We start from the raw sequence: 11,845 nt of genomic DNA, 5'->3' as shown, positions 1-11,845 counted from the left end.
TACCACATTTTCTGTATCTATTCCTCTGTTGAGGGACATCGGGTTCTTTCCAGCTTCTGGCTATTATAAGTGAGGCTGCTGTGAACATAGTGGAGCATGTGTTCTTATTACCAGTTGGAACATCTTCTGGGTATATGCCCAGAGGAGGTATTGCTGGATCTTCTGGTAGCACTATGTCCAATTTTCTGAGGAACCGCCAAAATGATTTCCAGAGTGGTTGTACAAGCTTGCAATCCCACCAAGCAATGGAGGAGTGTTCCTCTTTCTCCACATCGTTGCCAGCATTTGCTGTCACTTGAAATTTTGATCTTAGCCATTCTGACTAGTGTGAGGTGGAATCTCAGGCTTGTTTTGATTTGCATTTCCGTGATGATTAAGGATGTTGAACATTGTCTCAGGTGCTTCTCAGCTATTATGCATTACTTCAGTTTCATGGCATCAAATACACTGTGCTAACCTGTGATATCATCAGCCATGGAATTGGTGCACATCCATACAGGCACTCCAGGCACTCAGATAGACATTCAAACAAAACAAAAGAAAACAAAGCTAAACAAAAACAAAAACAAACAAAACAAAAATTTAACCAATATGACTACCTGTCTTGATTTGCAGATTTCATGTAATCCATGAAGGAGAAATGAAATTCTATAAAGTTGTCTTCTGGACCTACATAATATATAGCATGAAGAAGCACACACTGCATTTACACAAACACACAATACAATATTAAGGTCACACATCATTAAAAATCATATACATTTAATGCATGTGGGATCTAGATGCTGGACAATGGAGTTAAAAGAGGTCTGACTGATACCTAGAAGGAAGTAGCAGCTGTCCTGATGTCAAAGTATTTTGAAGAAGTAGCAGAAACCTATCATTAACATTTATTTCATTGTCTCCTCAATAAAATGTTTTCAGGTAGCTTCAGATTCACATTATATATAAGGGCAAAACTTAGGTTCTATTTCTCTAGTTCTTCTCTTAAAATTGTTTTCCAGCCAAGAGGGTGATTTTGCATTAGCGTGACCATATTTATTTATTTATTTATTTTTAGGAGGAAACAAAAAGCCATAATTATTAAAACTCGAAGTACTCTTAAGAATATAACAATATCAACAATCAATCATAATAACTACCACACTCATATTTCAATAGAAATTTTAACTAATAAAAGGATAGGAAAGTATATTCTAATCAAATGGGGACAGGAACCAAGTACATGTTGGTACCCTTCTATCTAATAAAACAGACTTCAAACTGAAATTAATCCAGAGATAAACACTGCATGCTAATTAGGTTATTTAATTAAATAATTAATTAAACTAGTTAAACAGTTAATCAAGAAGTCCTTATTATTCCAATTCTATATACAGCAAAATATGGTATGCCCAATTTCATAGAAAAGATTCTATTGGACTTAAAGATACAGAGTAACATCAGTGAATCAATATTAGGTGATTTTGGTATTCTCCTTTTTCCAATGGACAGGTTATATAAAGAGACGTGACCATATTTATTAATGAACTATGTTCATTCAGCCTGATTGTTTAGACTAAATCCAAAGAATTCTGTCAACATCAAGCCAAGAGCCCCTGTTATGCACTAAGTGGTATAACTATGCAATAGCTAGAGCTATTTTGTGTTCTTCTAGTGGTGTCTGTCGACCGCCAGGTGAACCTTCCCCAAGTCATAGAGACACGTACATCTCTAATGAAGGTAAAATACCTTTTTCCTTTTCCTAAGACACAGAAAGGCAAGGTTTAGGATTCCTTTATATTCTATTTTATGCCAGCAGAGTGATGAATCAGGTAACATACACTGTAGGTATTCAAGAATAATTTCAGTAAGAGGAGGATCTGGGACAGGACCCTGTCATTCTTAATGAAGGACTATATACAAAAATGCCAGTGCCACCTTCTACAGATTGTTTTCAGGGAGCCTTTCTTATGACAGAAGGTTTTTTTGTTTAGATTAAAACTAGAGCTGTTTTCACTCTAAAGTTGGCCCATATTACCTGTTAAAAGTTTGTTTCTCTCAAAGTATCCTCTTAACTTTCTTCAGGAGATTTCTAAGACTAAGGCAGTTGGAAAGTATTTCCCCAAAGATTGATGTGGTAAAAGATTTTTATGTCCATGATAAGGATATCGAGGCACTGGGATTTTAAAGCATGAGGTTAGGGTAAATAATCCAGACACAGAGGCACCCCTTAATAAACAGGGATTCATCTTCCAAGAGCAGGCTCTCATAATAGTTTTCTGCTGTATCCCAACAAATCTTTAAGAATCTCCTAGTATAGGACAAAGAGGTAAGATTGTCTGATATGGGCTAAATGGGCTGCAGTGTGAAAAATCCTATTTTTATTTAAACTGTACCCATCCTCAGGTGCTTTGTCATAGTATCACACAATGAGACTAATATAGAATCTTTCACTTGGCTACTCTTCCCAGTCCTGTCTACCACTGCTCAAAGTGTCTACAAGAACCATAGACAAACATAACTCAATATGATCTGATCCTAAGAGATTTTTCTCTAAATTGCAGATTCAGTCCAGGAAGCAGAGAGTCCGTATGTATTCTAGAATGTCTTTCTTAAGACACATTGTAGATATGAATTAAGCACTTACTAGACCATTTTCTGAGTGACCTGATAGCCAAGAGAAGGGCAAGCATAATTTAGAAAACCTGGTATTCCAAGAGACACGCAGACGGTCATGTGTTTTTAGTTCTGTCATTTCTTTAGTAGCCTTTGGATTTTGTTCATTTACTTTCTAAGATTCATCATGCTAAATGTAAGTGCTTGGGCTATAGTGGTCATAGCACCAACAATGCTGTACCCAGAAGTTGTGTAAGTCTCACTAGGTTTACATGGATCTAAATGGATACCTCACACACTGTGTCCCATTGATACTCTGTAAATACTATGTCATTCCCATGAACTGAGACCTTACCATGCCATACTTCTGTTAAATGTACACTGATATTGTGATATTCTGAAAGTAACACTATTTCAGAAAAGTATGCTTGAAAGTCACTATTGAGATCACATGGTATCCACATACCAGTTGTTAGATTTTCTTGGTTTTGTTTGTTTGGTTTTTTTAAATTCCATTGATCTGAACCTTATTTGTTCTGAATGCATTCCAGTTAATGCTATATTGCGAAGGCTTCGTCTTAGGCCCACCGAGTCCTCCAATATGGTTCTTGAAAGATCAGTTGCGGACATCGCAAGAAAGGACTGTGCAATTAATAAAGGTACGGTTGATATTCAATACTTGGTGTGAAGTACGTGCAATACTAATGCTAAGATGGAAGAGGAGACTCTGAGAGCCCCACCAATATGTAAGGAAGTGTAGACTCCTGGAGAGTAAGAGAACAGGAGAAACCGTCTTCTTCAAAGATGAACTCCTCCCTCTACCCCTGACCTCATTGTCGGATAATGAGCGATCAGCTCTGAAAATCATATCCATACAAGTAGCATCACATAGACTGAACAGTTTGTATTTACATCCACCTCACAAAAGGATGACCCAGGAAAGGAAAACTAGCAGGAGTGAAAAAGTGTGTGATGGTTATTTTTAAAATGTAAAAATGTCAGTATCTTGCACTCATCAATAATGTATTGTGGATCAAAGGTGAATAATTTAGTGTCATTACATCTTGTGCCTGATAGTACATTAAATTTCTTGAACAATATGTACATGTCAAGATCCAAATTCTATATGCTATAGTATTAATAGTCTATGTAAAAATATGATAATGTGGCTAGCTGTATATTTCTTACAGTTCGTGGGACCTGAGTGAGAGTTCTCAGATCAATATGAAGGTGAAGGACAGAATCAACTCCACAACTTGTCCTTGACCCCAGACAGAAGCTACATAGCATGCATTCTTACATATACACTTTGGATGTGTACCTCCACGCACAGTGATAAATGAGCAAAGTAAAAACATAAGATGATGGTAAATGATTACAGAATCTACTTATGTTGTTGTGTAGAGGTCGGAAGAAGTTAGGGGAGATCTAGAAGGACTTGAAAGCTTCCAGAAAGTGATAATAATCTGTCATTCAACACAAGCTTTACTTAGTGTTGACTGTATCCAAGGTGGATTATGTGCCAGGGCTTTTAGAGTCATCTTATTTAGGAGAACAACATTTCTTCTGGAGATCTTGCACTGCTCTCCTTTTTCCAGGCTGTGAGTATGGTTTTATAGAGCTTCAACCATGTTTGTTAATTATACACACTGAGGCAAAACATTCAGACTATATCCAGATGTCCCTGTCCCTGCCAACATGAAAACCCCTACCCATGACAAGTGATGTCATGAGCTGAAAGTTCTTTCTGCCCCCTAGATTTGAATGGGGAGGAGCGAATGGAGGCAATACCACTGGATACTAAGGTCAGATGGCTTTTCCTTTTTCTTAGAAAGATTACTTTCATGAGACAACTTCTAGTTTAGATGAAATCATGTATAAGAGGCTGACAGGTTATTGTATGGGGAAAGGTCCAGTTTCTTCTGCAACTGTCCTCTTGTCTTTCTGCTGGGTGTCTTCTAAGATTAATACAGGTGGAGTGAGTTTCCCAAAATATTGATGTGGTAGAAGATTCTGAGGTCCATTAAAGGACAGTGAGGCAGTTAGACCTTTCAAGGATGAAGTTAGAGTAGATAATTGGGCTGCAGAGGCACTCCTTAGAAGGGATTCATCTCAGAGCACCAGGTTGTCATAATGTTTCCTTGCCATGTTCCAAAGTAGCTTTGAGGGAATTCTTAGCAGGGGAAAAGGGGATAGGTTTGCCTGACCTGGGCTAAATGGGCAAAAGTGTAAAAAACTACTTATTTTCTGCACACAGTACCCAGCCTCAGGTGTTTTCTAAGAGTATCAAGCAAAAGACTAATATAGAACTTTTGACTTTGCTATTCTTTCCAGTCCTGTTTACCACTTCCCTGAGACACTAGGAAAACCAAAAACCTGTGCAAACATCTCATTATGATCTCGGCCTAAGTGTGTTTTCTCTAAATTTCAGGTCCATACAAGGAAGAACCGATTCTGTACGTATTCTGGAGTGCCTTTCTCAGGACATACTGTAGATAAGATATGTGCTCTTACTCGTTGTCTTTGTCAAGTTCTCCACTCTGTATTTCCTTATAAACAGATTTATTTCCATTTTCGAGAAATAATCTTGTTTCCCTTTCCCATTTCCTTTAATCTCTCCCTCAACCTCCAACCGATCCAACTTAGTGCACTTTTCAATCATTCCTTGGAAAACAGACAGGCAGGAAAAACAGAATAAAAATAAATAAAACAAAGAAAAAGCATGAGAAACACACACACAACTGCTGAAACACAGAATGAGAAACCATAACATACGAAATATACAAAAAGATTATTAAGATAGAACAAAACAACATGAGACCAAAAAATCTACAAAAATGTCAGTGAGTTATTAATTTTTTTGTTTTTTAGTGTGTGTGCATGTGTGTGTGTGTGTTTGTGTGTGTGTTGGATCTATTGTTGGGCACAGGGCATATCCGAAGTGTGGTTTATATATCCAGTGAGACTCCGTTGCAGAAAGCTAATTTTTCCCTTGTAAGTGGTTGCAGTTGCAGAGAGCTTCTTGGTTAGTAACTGGAGCCCATGTCCACTTCCCCTCTAGACCCAGGGACTTGTCTGGTTTGAACCTGTGGATGCTGCCACCATGTCTGTGGGGTCCTATTGGCTTCTTATTCTTTTCAAAGCAACCGAATATCAATAAGATTGTGAAGTTAGGTAAAACAACAACGGATACACATCCTGGTCATGTGTATGTTGTTCCTGCATTCACCTTAGTGGCCTTGAGATTTCCTGTATCAGAAAATGTCTTTATGTGTTTTCTCCCAAAAGATATGCCAATTACTCCTGCCAATTTTGTCAATGAAAATATCAGAGACTATGCTTTACCTGCATTACTTAGTTAAAAGCTCATCATAGCCATGTATGGTGGGTTCATTTCTCTGTATACCCTGCTATAGAATCACCACCCAGGACAGGAGGTGAGTGTCCAGTACAAGAGCAAAATGTGTTCTCAGTTACTTGGTATAAACGTGACATTTTTAGTCATAAACTCAACTTATCTCCTCATGGAGACATGAGCTGTTATATTTCAAGGATCCATTCAGCTTTCCAGCCCGTACCCAGAAATAATCCCACCTATAGAAAACATGAGCAGTTCCTTGTCTGTTTCAGTGATCAAAACCCACAGGTAGGAGCTGGGGATCAGGTGACAGTCATTCACAACTGTGAATGATGGAAAGCTATGGTGTGCAGGTTTTGTGGTTTTGTTTGTGTTTTTGATATGTTATTGGAATACCAGACTTTCACTCAGGGCCCTCTGGGTTTGATATTCAATAGTGCATAATGTGGACTGGATGTTCATAGGTTTATTCACCTCCCACTCTAGCAGGGGATCTGGGATTATCAGGAAGTCAATCTCATTTTCAGATACTGTCCTTTTCCCAGCCAGGCAAGCCCCAAGACAATACCTGAAAGACCTACTCACTATGGTCCCTTACACTACTTCTTTGGGAGGAATGGTGACGTTTTGTAGGAGGATTTGAAAAGTGGGGCATCCATGTTTGTTTGTTTGTTTATTATGAGCTACTTTGTCACAGAGTCATTAACTTCTCAGGTAATGTCTACAGTGCCTTCATGTTATAACTCATGTCATAGTAGGAGGTGTTGAGTGCTTTCCACTCTACTGATGCCTTTCTTCTGTGAAGATAATACTTCTATGTCTGTGAACTATAAAGTGTTACATTGTGTAAATAATGAGAGACACAAGCATAGTTCCTTTCCAGAAGCCAACCAAATACAGTCTGTGGTTCTAACCATCACCATCCAGCTGATTTTCTGGCATCCCCAAACACAATAGAACACCTTTGTGGTGCCAGTGTTTGCTGTTAGGGACTTTTTCTTCATTTGCCTTTTTAGCTTCCTTAGAGTTAATATGCATTCCTAGGAAACTGTATTGTTATATTTACAGAGTGTAGAACTGAGCAATTGCACAGAAATCAGTGTGTTCACATGGCTCTGAGAGTGATGTGGATGTTGGCTATCTCTCACATTCACACTGCTCTGTTGATAACTGTCTCTCATCCATGTGAGTTGAGACCTCCCCTACACTGACCATGCCACATCTCTATTAAGTGGACACTGACTTCCATAACTTTCCAGAGGTGACATTCTGAATCAGACGAGCATGCCTGCAAATCAGTAATGAGATCAAACGTTAAAGACAGAACAATTTTTTGTTTCTTGTTTGTCTCTAGTAAATCCCATGGACCTAAGGAAATTAGGTCCTTAACTAATTTCTGTTGTTTGTGCATTCCAGTTGCTGCTATGATGAGAAACCTTGGAATTAGCTGCTCCGTCATCAACTGCATAAGACCTGTAACATCGACTGTGATTTTAGCAGAAGAGGCCCATGGCCCTAAACATGGTACTGTGTAAATTTAATCATTACATTTATTATCAATAGTTGTGGATGATATTGTATCCCCACTATAAAAAGAATGAAGGTAACTTGTAGTAGTTTTAGTATGGAAGTTGTTCATGTACCTAGCCCACCAGTAGAAGTACAACCACAGAACTCAAAACCACATTTAGATGTCTCTTTTGGTTCTGATTACATGATAAGGAACCAAAGGAAAGCTGAGATGGTTCTTGTGTGAGACATTGTGGGTTCATCTGTGATCTGTGTGAGTCACTCTGTCCCCTGGCTCTCTTTCAGTCATAAGTGGCAGTGATATCAACTCCAATTTGTCTAGTCATGACGTCCTGAAAAGCAAAAACCAGTTTATGGTTGGACATGGCACTGGTTGGATGCTGAGTGAGGGCCTTCCAGACAGACAGACAGACAGACAGACACCATGATGTAACTCTCAGGGGATCATTCTGTTTTGTTGTTTTCCTCCTTGCTGTGCACTAAGAAGAAGTACTGACAGAAGGAAGTGTTTTCTGTCATGTTTGAATCCCTGGCACTCGCAAGGATGGCTGGGAGGCCTTGTTTGTACAAGACCACTTTGTCTAGTTGCATCCACACCGAGGAGGAAACCTAATAAGCAGAAGTTGGCCCAGGCTCCAGAACCTGAAGTTTTGTCCCTTGTACTCTTAACCACTGATCCATCCCTCCAGCCAAGGATGCTCCTTGGAACTCGCTAACTCAGCACAGGCCCCACACCCTAAAGCTTCAGCACTCTCCTGGGGTAGCGTCTTGTGCAGACCCAAACCAGAACACACAGAGATTGCCCATGTCATGCCCTATAAGATAGAGACAAGGTAGAAATCCAAGGACACACTTTCTTTTATTGCCTTTCTGTCACCCTTTTTCCACAAAGGAAGAAAGCAAATTCCAAGTAAAAAGAAATGACTATGTTGTATGGTCAATTGGTTTTCTGTGTGTGTGTATGTTAGTAAACCAAAACCCATTTTCTCTGCCTCCTTGTCCTCCAATTGCTTTCATTAATGATTATTTTAGTTCTTTCTATCATGCCCCAATTATGGGAATCATGCTTAGGGAATAGGGACTCTATTTTGACAAAGCTCAAATCAGAATGAACATATTTCACACAAGGAAACTTTTTGGAATCTTACAAAAATATTGTCTAGGGACTGGTAAATAGGATGGAAAGACTTATTTGTTGTATAAAAACTCAATCAACAATAAAAGAATATTGATTCATATATCCCTTTTACTATGTTTTTGAGGGCTAAGGGCATCTCATTTGAAAAAATTCTTGCTTTGCAAACCTTCAACAATTGGCCCACATCTAGAGGGAATAGCCCTCATATCTGTGAGGCCTTAATAATGTAAGATGGAAAATTTTCTTTGCCTTACAATACTGGAAATCATAATATACCATGACAATCCATTGTATGTTCTGAGGTTCATTTCATTCAAAACGAAATCTATGGACCTTAGTTAGGCAAGTGCACCCGTCTGTGGAACAGTGCTGGACTGACTATTAAGAATAGATACTCTTGCCAATGCAGGAGTTATTTTTAAACTTTTATCCAATTCTGCCAAACCTGAATCTGTGTGAAAGTAAAATTAATATTTTCCAGGAAAAGCAGAGATAACTCGTAGAATACCAATCACTGCAGTGCTCTGTCAGAGTACCGACACCCCACTCCTGTGCTCATTAGATCTCACACTAAAAGGACAGACACATGTCCTTCAGTTGTGACATGTGTGCCCCTCATGGAGTCAGCCAGAGATAGTGAGGCACATATCTGAGCTCCTGAAGCTCTTAGGTGAAGTAGCCAACCTGGGAATCAGTATGTGACTCTTAATTCTCAGTTTCTAAACTTGACCTGTGCTCATAATTCAGGCCTTGTGGTCTTTAGCCACTATACCAGATAGATCATCTATCTTATGAGTAAATTTCTGCAGTCTATAGAAATACACACGATAAGGTGAATCCAAAGCAACCTAGCCCAGGGCATATTTTGCTACTGAAATGTCTCAGTTCACCATTGTCCTGATGTTCAAATCCCATAGGAATATCCAAATGAGATAGGGATTGTGAAGTCTCACCATTTGTGATGCTCACACTGAGTCCTGGGTCACTCCTTTCCCATGCTCTAAAGCTATTTAAGAATGGAGACACCCTTTAGTAATATTCAAAGTCAGAGTAACTGTGACCTTACAAGAGCTCTGTAGCTCTGTGAACTGAATACTCTGGGAGAGTGGCGGTATAATAATAAATAGGTAGTTCAGTATTAAATGATGGCTCTCCCTTGTGGAGAGTCTCATGGGGAGCTCCCTTATCAATCCTCAGTGGCCCATGGGTGCCACATCACCATACTTCCTCCATTTAGTGTGAGTTGGCTGGATGAACCTGGGCAGCTGCGTCACACAATGAATAGAAGTCATGGCACGGTAAAGGGAAAGCAGAGGGAGAAATAAATGATATGCTATGTAGCTAGATTCAGTATGTAATGATATCAGTATGTTGCACCACTCAATAAGACATTGTGGATCAAGGAATGAATACTTGAGTATCATTACATCTCCTGGATGATATATTCATATACCTTGAACAATAGTGTGCGAAAATTACCATCCTATGTGCCAATCCTAGGTTGGCAAGATGGCTGAACTGGGTAAACATGCTTGCTTTCTAACATTCATGACCTCAGTTTGATTCCAAGGACCCATATAAAAATTGAAGAAAAGAAACAACTCCCCAAAGTTCGTCTCTGACTCACACACATTTTATGATATGTAGATACATACACATCATATGCACACATATGCATAATAATAATAATAATAATGAGAATGTAATTTTTCAAAAAGTTTTGCTTATTTTATACATAGATACAGGCTATATTAATATTGGTCTGTGATGCTTAAAATACATTTTGTGAATACCTAGAAAGTATTGTCATTTTTCTTGACTTAAAAATGGTCTGAAGAAGTAATTGAAATCTGTAATTTAACATAATATTTATTACAGTGTTTAGCAAATTATCCTAGGGTTTTTTTTTTCCACCAATGCCAAAAGGAGCTTGGGATGGAAAGGGTTTATTTAGCTCACACTTCTAGATCACAGTTCATCATACAGGAAACTCATGGCTGGTGCTCAAACAGGAATCAATAGGCAGAAACTGAGGCAGGGACCTAGGAAGACCATGCTTACTGGCTTGCTTTTCCACACGACCAAAGGAGTCTTTAGAAACTGTTGGTTCTATCCAGTTGGACGACCACTATATTTATCTCCAAGCCTGCTAGAGAAATTCATTTTTACAACTTCTCTTTCTCTAAGCCACTTGTGGTACTACAATGTTTGTTGTGTTACACACACACACACACACACACACACACACACACACAGCAATGGCAGCATCTGCAGGGCACATCCACATGGTGGCAATGGAGAAGCCATGCCTCCATCACACTGCAAAATACCTTCCTCCTTCCATCTGTCTTTTCATCTAGGCTGCTATCAGAGCAGGCATTCTCATAATGCCGGGTGGATCTTCTGGCATTAAATAAGGCAATCAAGACAATTCTCTAGGTGAGGCTTGCTATTTATGTGATTCTAATTTGTGACAAACAGGCATTAAAATCTACCTTAATACCAAATGTCAACTATCAATTTGATATTGCTTTTATTTCCATTGTTTAGGACAGCCATAGTTCTTCCAGTATAGAAGCCATAGTCCAGTATACATATCAGTATAAGAATCCTTGACCATGACAAGTGCTGTCATGAGGTGAAAGTTCTTTTTGTTCCTGTAGAAATGGACGATGAACAAACGAAGGCTTCAGGAAGACAGGTAACACCACCATTTACTGAGGTAAGATGGCTTTCTTTTTCCTCAGACAGAGAGGTTACTCTCATGATACTTTAGTTTTGTGACTATCCCATCTCAGTAATAAAACCACTCACACACTATGGGTATTAAGTATTTACATAGGAAGAAGAACTAAGTCACCCATGATATGACACAGCATGATAGGGAAGTATAAGTCATGTCAGGTGCCATAGTTCATGTCAGGGAGGTCTCCTGCCAACTATTTCCCGTTTAGATGAACATAGGCATAAGAAGCTGACAGCCTATTGTATGGGGAAAGTTCCTGTTTCTTCTGCTCTGCAACTGTTGTCTTGCCTTTCTGCTGGGCGTCTTCTAAGATTAACACAGGTGGATGAGTTTCCACAAATATTGATGTGGCAGAAGATTCTGAGGTCCATTAAAGAACATTGAGGCAGTGAGACTTTCAAGTATAAAGTAGGAGTAGATAATTGGGCTGCAGAGGCACTCCTTAGAAGGGATTCATCTCAGAGCACCAGGTTGT

Source organism: Mus caroli, unplaced genomic scaffold (genome assembly GCF_978045245.1).
Source record: "Mus caroli unplaced genomic scaffold, Mus_caroli_1 scaffold_11, whole genome shotgun sequence".
NCBI classification, from domain to species: Eukaryota; Metazoa; Chordata; class Mammalia; order Rodentia; family Muridae; genus Mus; species Mus caroli.
This window is presented reverse-complemented; position numbering follows the sequence as displayed.